The sequence below is a fragment of the Alosa alosa genome, chromosome 18 (genome assembly GCF_017589495.1).
Source record: "Alosa alosa isolate M-15738 ecotype Scorff River chromosome 18, AALO_Geno_1.1, whole genome shotgun sequence".
NCBI lineage: Eukaryota > Metazoa > Chordata > Actinopteri > Clupeiformes > Clupeidae > Alosa > Alosa alosa.
Window position 1 is genome coordinate 26,582,936 of NC_063206.1, and position 16,741 is coordinate 26,599,676.

Below are 16,741 nucleotides of genomic sequence, written 5' to 3' on the forward strand. Positions count from 1 at the left end.
AGTCTAAGACACCCTCTGGCCGCACTTCCGTGCCTGTCTCCATTCATCCCGGGGATCTTGTGTATCTCTATGGGGACCGTAACAAGTCAAAGGCGGTGCTTGGTGCAGTATACGGAAGTTCACCGGATCTCAACTCCCTCGACCCTCCTACAGAGTCAGATTGGCCGATTGCTACATGGTGGGGAGTTCCCAGACAACTGCGGGAATGGTTCCTAATTACCCTGTGTCGGATGACGACCTGGAGATAACGCCTCCGCAGGGGCCTGACATTCCTCCAGCCATATCGGAGCCTCCTCCGGCCATGTCGGAGTCTCCTCCTATGCCCTGTCCCCCTTGTGATGACATGGACCAGTTTGTTGTGGCATCACCTGCTGTGGAGTCAGATGAGACTGCGCTTATCCTGAGCGCTGGGCCTAGACGTTCTGGGCGTCAGCGACATCTGCCACAAAGACTAGAGGGGTTTGAAATGTATTGAGACATGTTCTGGGTGTCTCTGGGTTCCCTTTTGTCTTCCTATTCAGTCGTGTGTATGGCTTGTGTGCATTGTTTTTGTATATGCTGTATGTCATTTGCCATGCTGCTTATTGGTGTTTTTTTTTTGTTTTGAAGGAAAAGAGGGTAGCGCCAGGAGTGTTATTGGTTAATTAGTTAACCCTGTGACCCGGATGTTCTACTCTGGGCTGGGTGATTCCCATCTGGTTGTGTAGTAAACACATGTTAACTAAACCTGTCGCGTTTATGACTCATTGACATCTTTACTATTTACTGGCGTTGTGCTGTGTTGTGCTGTGCTGCATTGTGCTGTGCTGTGCTGTGTTGTGCTGTGTTGTGTTGTGCCGTGTTGTGCTGTGCCGTGCTCTGCTGTGCTGCGTTGCATTGCACCATGTTGTGTTGTGTTGTGTTGTGCTGCATTGTGTTGTGTTGTGTTGTGTTTTGTTGTGATGTGTTGTGCAGTGCTGCAATGCAAACAGGACGGCTTCAGCTGCAGCTTCAGGTCATCTTAGTTTTTTTTCCACATTTGACTGCCTAGAGTGCAGGCAATTTTAATGCAGCCCTTAATATTTCCTGCAGAGGGACTCAAATCTGCTAAGCAAGAGCTCAGCATTTTTTAATTAAGAAGATTATGGTAGGTATGTGGATAATGACAAAATCGGATATTTTTCCCCCTTATTTTGCCTCAGACTGGACATCATGTTTCAGATGCCATAAATTCAATACTAAAAGAGTTCTAACCCTAGTAACATAGTCTAACCCGAGAGGCCTAAAGTAGTTGTGATCATTTGCTCTGTGGTCAAAGAAGTGTATTGTTTGCATGTAATTGTTTTTTGCATTTTCATATTTCTTGCCAACCTCTGTTCAGTCTGTGTCAACTTCTTGTTGTTCACCCAATGAGCCAAAGGATATTTATACCCTAAGACAATGAGTTTGTCCTCCAAGCTTATCCTCGGCCTGCCATGGCAGATAATATATCATGTCATAATTCTACTGTGTCCATTAGAGCAGAGCCAGAGTTGGTCTCTTTATTGTGCAGCAGTCATAAATATGGGGCGGATGCTGATTGATTGGTGCACGTTTGCTGTGATAACATTGCATCAAATGGCGGGGAACTTCAGGTGCATCAGGATGCTAAGCTCATCAAATGCTTTTTTTTTGTATTCCCTCTGATGCCTTACCCCTGCATACCTGATATAAAGACATCTGCTGTGTTCTGTCAGATTAGTTTTATTTGTGTTTATTTTTTTTGCTAGATCAGCAGTAGCCAACAAAGTGAATTCTAGTCCAACTGAAATGTCACTGCTTAAGTTTCTCAAGGTGACACAGTTGTGGATTTGTCTGTATCTCTTTAATAGTATTATTATAGTTTTATATAATATAATCTCTCAAACAACTCCTTATATGAATACTACCTCCCAGAGGCATATTTTTCTGCAATTTTTGTAATTGTCCAAAGGTTGAAATCTTGCATATGTGATGTGGCATCTGTCCCTTTTTTTCCCAACTAAAACCTGCTGGAAAGACAGTGTAGATAATTGGATAGGATTATTTTCAAGCACACACTGCATTCTACAGACACGGTGTGCAACCAAGTCAGTAAGTCTTTGGGTTTCCACCAGATTCTTCGCAGGATTTTTGGAGGACCACAAGAGTACAGAATATGTGAACTGACATGAGGAGGCTAGGCCTGACTCAGAGATATCATTATTTATGTAATGGGTATTCTATTTGTTGTTAGACTAAACTCCATTCGTAAGGACCTTGGAAACCCCAAGGGCACACTATGATTCATAGTGACTCGATGGGCTGTGATTCCCTTGTTTCTGAACCATATAATTTCCGTTCAGTAATTAATTCATGCCAGTTTTCAGAGCTGGACCTTAATGTACTCTGGGTCTGTCCAAATGGATTGTCTTTGCAGGTCCCTTTAACCCATGAGTCATCATCAAGAACAGATAGGTGTCTGTATTTAGACCTTTTATGTATTTAGACCTTTTATGTATTTAGACGTCTATGATTTAGACACCCAGTGCAAAAGAGGATAAGGAGATTCTAATTGTCTAATGACGTGGCATTTATGAAACATTTACTAACATTGCTGTTAGTATTTTTTTTTTTCATCTGAATACGCTCCTCAACAATATTGCGGATAATCATTGATACAATATTGTATGTTTGCAATTATATACAGGTACAGCTCTGAAAAAAATCTGCGCGTTCCACTGCACGTTTTTTTGATGTCATCCTACAGTTGCTGAGTGACATTGGAATGAGTTGACGGTCATGTTCAAATTTGCATTGAATGATCGTCATCTTATTCAAATGTCACTCAGCAACATAGGATGATCAGAAAAATGTAGCCTGGATCGGCCCACCTAGATCTTTTTTCAGGGAGATCTAGTCTGAAACATCATAGTTCAGTTGTGCAGTGCTGCTATGCAAACAGGACGGCTTCAGCTGCAGCTTCGGGTCAGTAAAAGTTTAGGCGAAGTAGGAGTAATGTTAGGAATCCCGGATCAAAGTTAGTGCCCGTCGCAATGCAAGTGTTACAAATGTTTCCCAATCGAAAGTTATCAGACTCTATTCACTTCATGAATGAGTTTGGATTTTTCCAGGTGGTCTCTTAAATTTTCCAGAGATGTATATCCTTGATAGAAGATAACATTTCAAAACAGTTAAGAAAGATCATTATAAAATGGCTGTGTAGAGAAATATATAAATAATGTACTTCAAATATATTAACAAGTACTGTATAAAGCCAAACAATAACACATCTCAGGTCTTATTTTTGGAATGTTGCAGTGACATTGCGTTTGTGGTTTTGAGGCAAGGTTTAATATTTGATGATTTGATGAACATCTCTTATCAGTGAATGTTTTCTTACATGTTAATATTAAGTGTCTCACAAATAATAGTGCTGGTTGTCAAATGAGTGATTTACATACAGAGAAACAAGACAATCACATTGCACCATACAGAGAAGGAAGACAGTCACATTGCACTGTAGTTGCAATACTCAGTAGAGGCAGAGCAAGAGCTCTTGTGTCTTTGGTATCCTTAGGAGTTAAGGTTTTATAGGTTTGTTTGAATGATAGCTTTTAAACCTTTTGATTTCATATGTTCACATTTTATGTGGCCTAATGACATGATGTTGGACGCTGCCTTTGTCTTTGTAAGAATCTTGGTATTTAGCCAGGTCATGAAACTCATTTGAGCACATATATAGCCTACCATACGCTGATTTAATGAGAGCTATCACGTTTACATTCCACATGGTTTGGCAACTGGAACTCTCCAGTCTACTGTCAGTCTCTTCGTGAATTCTCTTCGGGGCTCTCAAAAGCTATAAAGAGTGGGAGGTCTTTTCATACCACACACTGGGAGTAATCAAAACATGCACAGCATTCAAACAGAAAGCTGAAAGGGAGATTGAAACAGAGTTTAAAGACCTAATAAAAAGTTAGGTTTTATCACATTGCCAATCTCAACAGAATAACTTTACTGTCTGACACATTCTTTGTTGGCTAAGAAGACTGTGGCGGATCTTCATGGCTTGATGGAGAATGATATAAAAACATGCTGAGGGCAATCCTTAATGCACAGCTGTAGCAGATCATAGAGCTTCTATTAGAATATGACTCAGTATGATGATCTGTGGTAGAATTCCAGGGAGTCATTGGTAATCAGTGAGGTATTCTTTAGTACAACACATTAGATGTATTTAAAATGCCCTAGGCAATAGCAATACAGAAACAAAAACTCCCCCCTGCTGTAAAAGTTTAAGCTTTGGTGACAAACCTTGGCATTTGATCAATTTGTCCTTGCAGTCACCCTTTCATAATGACAATTGTCTGAGACATTCAGTCACAGTTGAAAAAGAAACAAAAAAGACTGTCAACACATGCATTAAAATGCATTTAATATTCTTTATATTGCATTGTGTTGATTCCTGTAAAACCATGACATATGAATATATACAGTGTCTTACAGTGTCTATTTCATAAGACACCACAGTATAGCTTTAACTAGACTGCATTTCAGGCGGGAACTGCGAAAGTGTGCTTGCCCTGGTCCGGTCAGCAACGTGAGCAGACAGTGACATACGCTATGCTGAACCTGGCTTGATCCAAGCATTCTAACAGTGCCTTTCAGTGTTGGAGCAATGGCAATATCTCAAAAGGAGAAGGCTATTCAACTATTGACATGCGGGGTGAATGCAGTTCGTTGGATTTTACCTGTGGCCTGCCTTCAAATTTAGCTTCTATAACTAAGATCAAATCAATAAAATAGAATGACAGCAGTGATTGGCTGCAAAAATAAATAATGTCACGTGTCTTCCGCCTCTCAAACTGGGCTATCAGGTAACCTACAGAAGAATTGAAATTATGAAATATGACCAAGGCATTAAAATGCTGCTTGTTTGTCAGGATACTTTTTCACTGATTTATTTAAAAAAAATATGAGCTATGAGTGTGAATGTTATATATTCCATCCCCTAATTATGTTTTACTGGTTTATTTGACAAATAATCTATATGGATTTGCTCTATAAAGACCTTATGTCTGTTTGGGATTATTTTGAGAGCCTGGGATTGTTTTGAGAGCATCTGTATCTCAAATGTATCTCAGAATAAAGAAATAAAGGAATACTTCATATTACTCTAAACCACCTTCTGTAAATAAACTGTATACTACCGTCTACATTGCACTATATTTCTTGCCTCTGTATATTTCATCCCCTTTCTATACTTTGCGTCACATTACATGTATACATGCATCACAGCTAAGATCTTTGGTTGCTATGAAGGCCGGTCGTTCTAAATATATGGTTGCTATGGCCAAATGCCAGTTCTATCTCTGCCGTTGTCAAGCGGGCATATCATAGAATTCTGATTAAGTTATTTTATTTGAAACATCTCTATTTTACTTAGCCTACTTCCATACAGTGAGTCCCATTAAGAAGTGGCCACTTCATTCGCGCTTACCGTGATTCACGCAGCAACATTATTAAATTAATCTGTCACCATATGCCTACGTTTGCAAAGAGGAAAACATTTTAATTTGATTCACAATGAAATGTTACATTTAATGTACATGTTGACAATGAGCTAGTTTTGGTTGTTGGTGGTGGTGTTACTACATCCCTTAGTTATGCCTACAATGCAAAATTGTTCCCTCGCGATTGGAAGCTCCTGTAGACGCATTTCAAAACATCGCGACGAGAAATGCCACCACAAAAAACTGTTTGTGAATCGGTCTTAGTGAGTTAGGAGTCCTCCCGACTTCTTTTAAGCTGTCACAGACTCAGGTGCTACTTTTAGGGCTAAAATTCTTCCTGAATTACTCTTAGTAAAAAAAATAGGAGTCCTAAAGTTACGAGTGACGAAGTTACGAGTACAAGCATCTCATATCAAATGACCATGGCATTACGCTAAGCTACATAAATCCCATACAGCAACATCTCCTCCCTATGACATAGCTAGCTAGCTTCTAGCCACACAAGAAATGAATGATGTTAAATCTCTGCTTAGCATTCTAATAACAAAAGGGGCAAATTTATGTTGACCACTACAACATGACTCATTATATCTGTAACTCTATAAAACACTTACTTTCATAAAGGACGCACACCATCCAGCACATACACATGGAAACCGATATTTTAGGTACTTGGCCACAAACTCAAAACGTGTCTCTCTGAAGCTCTGTTCTAGAGTCTTTGCTCTGAAGGCTGTTCCCAGCGTTGCTAGGCAACATCAAATAAATGAAATGAGAGTCTTCCAGGTATTAAAAGTGTACGTGTGATTACGAATGGATGTGTGTGGTTTGCAATTAAAATAAACAAGAAATAACATTTCCAATAATTTCCCATGATAAATTACATAAAATTTGCACCTTACTTGTGAAGCTCACACTAATTCCACCGTATTTAGTGAAATGTAATACAACGTTGCCACCTAGCATTCAGATGTATTTAACATTAACGTGACATTTCCTGCTTATTTTTTCATCAACTCCATGCTTTTAGGAAAACAATCTTTTTATCATAGTTCCCTCTTCAATGAGCGATTACCAGCTCGTTTTTGTAACAGAGATAGCTATTTATTGTCCCTAGGTTTACAGAAACATCTATTCATATTAATACGTATGGAGTGCTGCCGACCACTGTTCATTACATGGCCCAGAGTGCCTTGCATGTCTTTACAACAAAACAACACAGTAAAACCGAAATGCCCGTAAACATATGAATTTGCATACTTGTAACATTTTTAATAATACTCTCCCATCATGATATTTAACAATAATGAAAAATTAAATTTGAATACCGTCAATGTGAAAATAACGGTACTACGTCAGCAATAAATAGCTAATGTTCTCCTTGCCATTTCAGTTCATAAGTCCATAAACACCCATGGCTGAGCAAGGATTTGATGATTGGGCAATGCTGGCCAGAGACATTGTGCATACTTGGAAGGCATTGTGATAGAAGTACAACTGCAAAGGTGAAAGGTGATAGTTACCAAATACCTGTGGTGGTTTACCAAATGCTGGAAAGTTTTGGAATGTTTTCCTTTTTTTTAGCTTATGCACCCTCACATTTCATATACAAAATTTGGTATCGATATGTGACAGTGTTCCTGAGATATGGACAACTTCCTGTTTCGGAGCTTCGTCGCCGATTTTGTTTGGCTGTGACGGGCAAACGCTTCTGAAAATCACAAATCCTTTCTGTAACTTTTGTGAGGCTTGGTCCAAGGATCATGTACGTCAAGTTTCGTGAAGTTCGGACCAAATTTGTGACCTGTGAAACTTTAGTTTCGATTTCTATTCAACCCAATATGGCGGAAGAATGACAAGGGTCAGTGACATCATTTTCAATTTCCACACTACACCGGTTCCGGCCGGACGTTCCAGAGTTGGACCGGTGGCGATATCTAAAAAGGTCTAGGAGCAGGAGCTGACCAAAAATTGGGCTTACAAGAATAAGAAAACTTAACAACAATAAGTGTGCTGCATTCTCTTGTTCCCAAGATAGGCTCTAATGCTAGGGGAGAGCTGATCCATCCAGGCCACCATCCACTTGCCTGAGTATGAATTACCAGGTTTCATTCAATTGCCTCCACTTGAAGGTGCATTTTCACAAGGTGAACGTTCAGTTTGCTCAAAAATGATGATTTCTGCCTCATCAAAAGGCTTTCTCTCTCCTGGCAACTTGTTCCACAGATTAGGAGAGGGGAAGAGAGTGCTCGAGTCATTACAGGTTTAACTGGAGCTCCAGAACTCCACCAGCTGTTGTTTCTCAGTGCCAGGTTAGCTGCGGAGAGAGATGGGCCGAGGTCAGTGAGGTCAACAGAGTACATCTAGGCACTCCGTGGGGAAGAAATCTGTCAATGCAGGATCAGCGACGCACTGAAAATTCAAATAAGCAATACAATATCATATATAACATTTAATAGTGTAAAAATGAAACATTATAAAACAAAATATCAGAAGTCAGGGGTGAAGAGGAGACCAGTGCATTTGGATACTCTGAAACACTTTGAATAAGTGCTTACAAGACATTTTTCAGCATTTATTACTCTGTAATCTAATGTTCAGTGATAAATAAAATACCAATATTATCAATATCTAATATATAAATGTAAATGCATAACAGTAAAATACTTATTCATTTGGCTAATGCTTTTATTCAAAACAACTTATTATGTCAATTACAAGGGCTAGTTGCCCCGGAACAACTCAGGGTTAAGTGCCTTATTTAGAGGCACATCAATGGCATCCAGGAATCGAACCCACAACTTTCCAGCTACGGCATACTAGCCCAACTCCCTAGCGGTTTTCAACTTTTATGTCATGAATGTAACAATAATTTCTTTTCAAAAAACTCTCATGCTGATTTTCCTCACATCTCACTTACAAATGCAAACTCGATTTCTTTTTCATGTCATGTTTTTTTTTGCCTTGAGTCAGTCACAGTAATACAATGGTCACTAAAAGCCTGCGAGAGTCTTCATCCAATAATGGCAGAGGATAAAAGAATTATTAGACGGAAAAAGGAACAGAAAAACATAACTCTAAATATCAATTGTGAGGTAATCATACTGGGAAGGTTACATGGAGAACGTTCAATTATGCTTTCAAAAATTATATCATGAAGTTGGTGTGTCTTCATTAACATTCATAGAGTGTGCTTTCATACTCAATTTTGCAACACTTTCACCTTTCACTAGTTCAAGTAGGTTATAGTCACTGTCACCCTCACTCTCCCACTCAGCTATAACAAAACTGCTCCCAAGGAATGTCCCCCGCCCCATATTTTTTGCTTAATATAAATGACTTATTTTCAATGACCATTTATTTGTTTGTTTTGAAACACTGCATTATGTTACTGATGATGTGATATAAATGCTACAGTATATCACACTCTGTTGTGCTGTTCTACTGAATAGCAGCATAGCTGTGTAGATCTCTGGCACTTGTCCTGTTTCCTTGTTCCTGCAACTGAATCATTCTCAGTATGACAGACTCCCCCCTGTAGTAGTGCTAGAGTTTGTAGTCCAGCCTGCCACACTGAGCAAGATTCTCAGTTCTGAAAGCCATTCTGTGCCAGCCCAGGATACAGCAGGCATATACAGTAACTGCTGAATTTCTACTGTGCTCTGTGGAAAACCTTAGTGGAATTGACTGAAACATAGCTAGATGTTACCACCACACATTCAAAGAGAAATGTTTGAGTTGCATCCCAATCCCCCTACCCCCTATAGCCTATATTAGCGGGGGGGACCCAGAATTATTGTCTGTCATAGGGCCCAAATTATCTAGCAGCACCCCTAGTCTTGGTTAAATCTGTGTTCACTCCCTGTCCTATGTATGTGAATGTGGCAAATCTAACAACTGTGAAGCCACTTAATTTAAGCCCTTTGGTCCGTATTTATTGGATGTGTGATGTGATGTGTCAGTTACCAGTAATCAAAGCCTCCTCTATTCTCCCACTTGCTTTCATTGGGCATTTCAACAAGACGACCTATGTGATTATGAGTCTACATATAGACACAATGTGAGGAATGAAAAAGCTGAACACGTTCTGTGGCTAAACTGAGAGAGGATTAAAAAGACCAAAATTCCTACAGTCTCAGAATATGACTTGCAGAAACCATATCTGAACCAAATGAGTGTGTGAACAGAACACACACACATTCATAACACAGAGAGAGACATTCCTCTGCACTCAAATGGTAGACATCTTTCCAAACAAATGAATAGTGGACATCATGAAACATTTCATTTTAAAGATGGCATTGAATGGATGAACGAATGATGTTCTTTGATGTTAACATAGAAGGTATGCAACGTTGGTATATCATTTTACAAGCCCATTTACAACCATAAAACCATATGCCCATTATAGCAGATATCTAGTGCCCCCTCATGCTTATCTGGCACCCACATGGATAATTAAGTGAGCTTTTACGCTGATTGGCTACCTTGCAGCCAAAGACCATTCACAATAGACTCCAGCAACTCCTGAATCTCCAATGCAAAGAGGTAAGGTAACATCTGGAGTGGGGCGGGGGTAAGGTAATAAGAGGGGTGGTTTGCGTCACAGTCTGTATTTGCGTCTCAGTCTGTCTTTGTTCAGATTCACTGTGGTCATTTCAAAGTCTGACCTTTGCATATGAAGGAGGAAACTACTGTACCATAGGTAGCTTTATGGCCAAGCACCGAACTCTTCTTATTCAACAAAGCCAATGAAAAAAAACAGTTTTCCATTCTATGTCATCTTGAAAAGCACCAAAGCCCCTGCCACAGTCTATACATTTGAGAATATCTCTGAGGATGATAATCAAATCTACACCTGTTGTAGGAGCTGGCATAATATCTAGAATGGATGTGGCCATGAGAGAGGTGTCCAGAAATCAGCTGTCTTTTTCAAGGCATGACAAGTGGAGTGGTTTTGTGTTTGGAGATGAATGGAGATAAAAAATATAAAGAATAGGAATGGGAGATTCATGAAGCCTACAGTATGTGTTAGTCATGGGAATAACAGCAGGAAAACCTATGGCCTTGGACGCCTTGAGAGTTGCTCAAACATGTGCATCTGGCGTTCAGTTAATAAAACCCTTGTACAGTATTTATAGCTGTAGCTGCCTTTCATGCTTTTCAGTTGTGTCTGAGAATTGTAATTCCTATGATGTCTTTTTAAGACATACAGTTCCAGAGTAACTCTATTCTGAGAACAGGGGAAAATATTTTGTTCTGATTTCAAATTTAAATTAACATTAACATTGGGGGTAACTCTGGCCTGTAGAAGCTGCTAACAGATATCTTGAAGACATAGGGATTAAAAATATTTTATAGAGTATAGCTTAAAAAATGGTGCCCCTTTTCTAACAAAACAATGACATAAGTAAAGAAAAGAGACCACTCTGCCTTAAAAAACTCCTGAGCAGAATGCATGATGAGATTCTAGAGAGCTCCACTCTAAGATCTTTGGACCAAACAGCTCAACTTCTTAACAAAACCATTACAAACTGTCAGGTTGAGGACCCACGACTCAGGGTGTGCTAAGCCTAAGTCTCTACTCCCTCTAGACCACAACTGCACACCAACCCACAGCACCAATACCATCATCAAGTTTGTATCAGGTAAACACATACACATCAGGTATACAGTACATGTATGGGTGTAGAAGTGCTTTCACTACTGGGAGTATGCGCTCTGACTGCCATACAGTACCAATGAACCTGGCTCTTTGGCATTGTGGTCAAGCTGCAGGTTTGCTACCCTGGAGACTCGGGTTCAAGGCTGGGTGTGTTCATTATTCACATCAGGTTTATATTCATACTCGTTTTTATTCTTATGGATGTGTGTGTACAGTATGTGAGTGTTAAATATGCATGCAGTGCTTATGTTTGATCTGTTTGAAGATTTTGCTTCTTGTTTTTGCATCTGCTGAAAGTAATGCTAAGGAGGGCGCCCTACATTTACGGTGCAGTTATGTTACACTAGTGCAATGACAATAAAGGCAATCTATTCCAGGGTGTGTCAATGTGTTGATCATGATTAGGGTTGGGTATCGTTTGGGTTCTATCCGATACCGGTGCTAAATTGATACTTTTAAAACGGTGCCGAAACGGTCCCTGAACCGGTACTTTGTTTTTAAAATGTTTTAAATTAAAATGGTCTAAAGCATGAATTGCTTTTTTTTTCCTACGAATAATACTTTTAAATGTTAAAACAGCTTGCCATGCATGCACACACAATGGTAAGCTCTGCTTTCGAGTTTACCCAGTGTAGGCGGTTTGCCATAAGGTATGTTAAAACCACTTGCCATAGGACTGCCAGGTCATGGACAAGGCATTTGCAAGCTAAGCTAATCTAACAGGGACTCTACTTTCCAATTAATTCAGTGTGTTCCCAAATGCTTCAAAGAAGTTTCATAATCTTAACCCATAACATAATAGTTTTGAACATGTTAGGTTACATAATCGGTGTTGAAGTGTTTAGATTCCCAACGCTAGCCTATAGGCATTTTAACAGCAACTATGACTATGCGCTAACGCCAGTCAGCTGAGTTTAATTAGCGATAACGTACGGAGATGGTTTCGTAGACTCTTTGACAGCTCAGTGACATCAGGTATATGTACATATTTATGTTTTTGCCAGCTAACTTTTAACATGATCTTCATATTCATTGTGATGCTATATGGGCCTCATGCACATGACAGATTAATATCATGCCATTATGTTGTTTAGAACACACCTTGAAATCAGGGCCGTAGTCACCATAGACATTGAAGTGCGTGTCCCCCAATATTCAAATATGACCAAAATGCCCCCACAATATTGGGACATAGAAAAATAAGAATAAAAGCTTTATACTAATTTCTGAAACCAACATGTATCTGAAATGTAATCAAGCGTAAATAACGCACAAATTAGTGACCTATGGTTCCAGAGTAGCCTACACCTGAGTGGTTTGTCCTGGTGATTTTTCCGTTTTTTAGTTGGTGGCGTCGCTATCAAAAGCTTCCATTTACTGCACCCTACTGCAGTGAGGTAGGGCTGTCAACAATATCATAAAAGCTACCCGGTACAATTCAAAAAACTTCTTGGAAAGGTGTTGCACAGGCTAAGGAAATCCCATACATGTTTGGGCCGATCAGACTGAAAGGGAACATTTTTCCATATTGTAGCCTATTCTCGCAATGATAGCGAAAGTGAAAGCGTTTTATTTTAAATGATGAATTTGTGCAAGCCTGTGTCATTTATTTCACGTCTTTCAACATAAATAATGCATTCATATGCTAGTAGTAATGCCAGAAATTACCGTGTATAGGCCTCTTAGAAATGATTGTTGCATCTTGCATATTATTTAGATCTACACTCAATCAACGCGCATCCATGCAGGTAAAGCGTGATCTGGCGGCGTTTGCATAACGTGATAGCCTACAGTTAATGTGAATCGCGGACAATAACCAAAGAAAGGAATTTGCACCTCCATTCACCAATTAAAGGCTGCAGAAGAGGGGCCTGTCTTAGTAGCCTATTCCTGAATCCTGTCCCTTTCAAACTACGTTAAAATTGTGTGATTAGCCGCCAGCATAACAAAATCTAAATTAAAAGACAAAATCTTATTAGGCTCCAAACCTATGAGTCTAAGCCTTAGTTTAAAAAAATCTTCAGGTGTAAGTAATAGGTCAAAGAACCACATTCTGTGTAATATAGAGGTTATCATAAGATACTGTACTTTGTAATTTCTTTTAAAGTATACATTTTGAACACAAATGGAGTCACAGGTCCAGGGACATGCACACAATCACACCGACCCATCCGGGGCCCGAGACAGCGCATCGGCCATCACATTCTCAACTCCCCGGATGTGACGAATGGACAGTCTGTAGGGTTGCAAAAAGAGTGCCCACTGCATAAGGCGTTGGTAAGAGTTCTGCATTGACTGGAGGAATGTGAGGGGGTTGTGGTCTGTAAGGACCACCACAGGATGTACCCCACCCCCCACCTAGACGTCAAAGTGCTGGAGCGCCAAGATTAATGCAAGGGTCTCCTTCTCAATTGTTGAGTAGTTCATCTGATGTTTGTTGAACTTACGTAAGAAATACCCAATAGGCCGATCCACACCGCTTTCATCAACCTGAAGGAGAACTGCACCGGCCCCCACCTGGCTTGCGTCCACCTGTAACTTGAAAGGCTGATCTAACCGGGGCGCAGCCAGGACTGGTGCAGAGCTCAATAACAGTTTCGCATTTTCAAATGCCTGCTGGCACTGAACAGACCACACAAACTTTGCAGAACCCTTAAGTAAATTGGTCAGAGGAGCAACAACTGTAGAAAAATTACAACAAAAATTCCTGTAATAACCAATCATTCCTAAAAACCGCAAGCGGCAGCTCCTTCTTAGTAGATGGAGGCGGAAACGCATCTATGGCCAAAACCTTGGCTCTTACCAGCCTAACCTGACCTTGACGGACCACCTTGCCTAGATAGACTACAGTGGCCTTGGCAAACTCACACTTTGCTAGATTCACTGTTAAATTTGCTGCCACCAAATTTTCAAACAATGAGCGAATGCGAGCAAGGTGTTGCCCCCAGGTGTCAGCGCAAGAAACCACATCGTCGATGTACACTGCGAACCCCTCCAACCCTGCAACAATTCTATTCATAAGCCGTTGAAAGGTTGAGGGTGCGTTACGTAACCCAAAACTCATCCTACGGTAAGAGTAAAGGCCTGAAGGAGTTATAAATGCCGAAATCTCTTGAGCTCTTGGTGTCAGTGGCACTTGGTAGTAGCCTTTCAATAAATCAAATGTACTCACAAAAAACATCCAGCAACCAACTTGATCCGGTTTTGTGACCATGTTCACTATTCTTCTACCGATAGGTGTTAAGTTTCTTAAAACAGTCCGGTTTTGTGACCATGTTCACTATTCTGTCCAAATCTGTTTGCAAAACTGTTAGGCCGAAAGCATCCCTCACATCGTCCCAAATGACTCTGAAAACAACCATCTCAAGTCAGCCAACTGTTTTTTTGTGTTACTCAAAACACCATCCAAGTCAGCCAATTTTTTTGTGTTACTCAACAGCCCTTTGCAGGACTGCGTCATCTGGGCCACGCACACCATCCTCAGCTGCCACCTGAGATGTGTCCCATGCACCCTCCACAACAGACAGCCCCACTGGTTTAACTTCACCCTTCCCACCCTCCCCCTGAGAGACTGAAGAGTAGTAGGGCTTGAGCAGATTTACATGGCAAAGCTGCACAGATCTCCTACGCTCAGGAGTGGCGACCAGATAGTTTGTGTCAGAGACCTGTCACACAATGGAGTAAGGACCCGAATTCTTAGCCCCAAATGGTGAACCAGGAATGGGCAATAAGGCCACCACTTGATCCCCCGGGCTAAAAACTCTCTTCTGTCTTACGATCAAAAAGTCGTTTCATCTTCTTTTGGGCTTCTGTCAAATTCTCACTGGACATCTTCCAGGCCAGAAATAATCTGCGACGAAAACCCTGCACGTACTCAGAAAGATTCTCAGGTGGCTCAGTACTGTCCAAGTCACCCTTCAAAACGGACAAAGGCGTGCGCACTTCATGTGCAAACACCAGTTCATTAGGGGAGAAACCTGTACTCTCCTGGACAACCGCCCGTGCTGTCAATAAGAGCCACGGTAGGCCCTCTTCCCAGTTCCTTTTAAACTCCACACAATACGCCCGCAGCAGAGATTTTAGCATAGCGTGGAAACGCTCAAGCGCCCCCTGACTCTGCGCATGATACGCACTGCTCAGGTTGTGCTTGATGCGTAGCTGTTTCAATGCTTCTGCAAAGGAGTTAGATGTGAAATTGGACCCACGGTCACTTTGAACCACTTTTGGAATACCAAAGATAGATATGAATTGAGACAAAGACTTCACAATGGACTTAGTAGTGATGCTCCTCAAGGCATACGCCGCTGGATACCAAGAAGCCTGACACATTATGGTAAACATATACACACTGCCAGATTTTGATGGGGGCAATGGACCAACACAATCAATTATTAAGTGTTCAAAAGGAGTACCTACAGATGGAATCAGATGTAGGGGTGCCGGTTTAATGCATGCATTCGGTTTAACCGCAATTTGACATACATAGCAAGATTTAATAAACTTCGCTACATCCCTTTTAATTCACGGCCAATAGAAATGTTGAAGCAGCTGATTGTAGGTCTTCTTCACTCCAAAGTGTCCATCTACCTCCCCGTGAGCAGTTTTTAACACAATACTCCGATATTCTTCAGGCACTACTACCTGCAACACTGGATCTGCCACCTCCGTGTCTGCATGTGGCAACCAACTGCGAAGCAGCAAGCCATTCCGAACACAGTAACCGTTACTAGACTCATCTGAAACCAAATCAAAATAATTTAAAAGACCTTTATCTTTTATCTGGGCATCCACAATTTCACTATGGGAGAGAGGTGTTGGTAATTTAGGAACAAATAATTTAACAGCACTGGACTTAGATACATCAGCTGTGTCCTTTGCCTGTGCCTGAGCCATTGCCCGAGTAACCGCACAGGCAGTGAACACCTCTGGAAACTCCTTGAGACACTCGTCTGGCTCAGCCAATGGTTTAACAACCGTTTTAACCACAGGAGGCGGTGCTGGTGACCCCTCCGGCCAGACACAATGACCCGCCAGATTGTTCCCAATAATAATGTCCACACCATCTATGGGCAGAGATGGCCGAACCGCAATAGTGACTTCCCCATTAATAAATCCAGAGTACAAGCAGATCTTATGTAATGGCACTGAAAAAGATTGCAGTCCAATACCACGTATTAAAACAACACTACCTGTGTCTGAGACAGAAGAAAAAGCCAAAACAGATTGGCTAATAAAGGACTCGGATGCACCTGTATCCCGCAAAATTTTAACAGGAACCCTCTGAGCATTGCCTACCATCGAGACACCATCAGTAATGAATGGACTGTAATCAACACTGATAAATTTGCTTTACCAATAATCTCCACTGGCACATTTGGCCGCTCAGATTCCAAAGACTTAGAAGTAGACGGAGCCACATCTGATTTATCAGCCTCAACATGACCTGCAGGAACAGGCCTACTCTTAGCAACACAGCCAACAAATTTGCCGCTTGTCTTAGCCTTGCTGCGTGCGCTTAACAACGGACATTCTTCATTCCAGTGCCCAGCCTCGAGACAATAGTTACACTTATTTTGTGCATCAC

The 16,741-nt window shown here is 40.9% G+C and overlaps 1 long non-coding RNA gene across 2 annotated transcripts in view; it reads right to left on the reverse strand.

Moving 5' to 3' along the window:
- Positions 1–16,741, reverse strand: part of LOC125311241 — a 43,704-nt gene that overhangs the window by 17,823 nt on the left and 9,140 nt on the right. For both annotated transcript variants that reach the window (XR_007196461.1, XR_007196462.1), the window contains exon 2: positions 7,016–7,809. This is a non-coding gene — a long non-coding RNA (uncharacterized LOC125311241). The remainder of the gene's footprint in view (positions 1–7,015; positions 7,810–16,741) is intronic.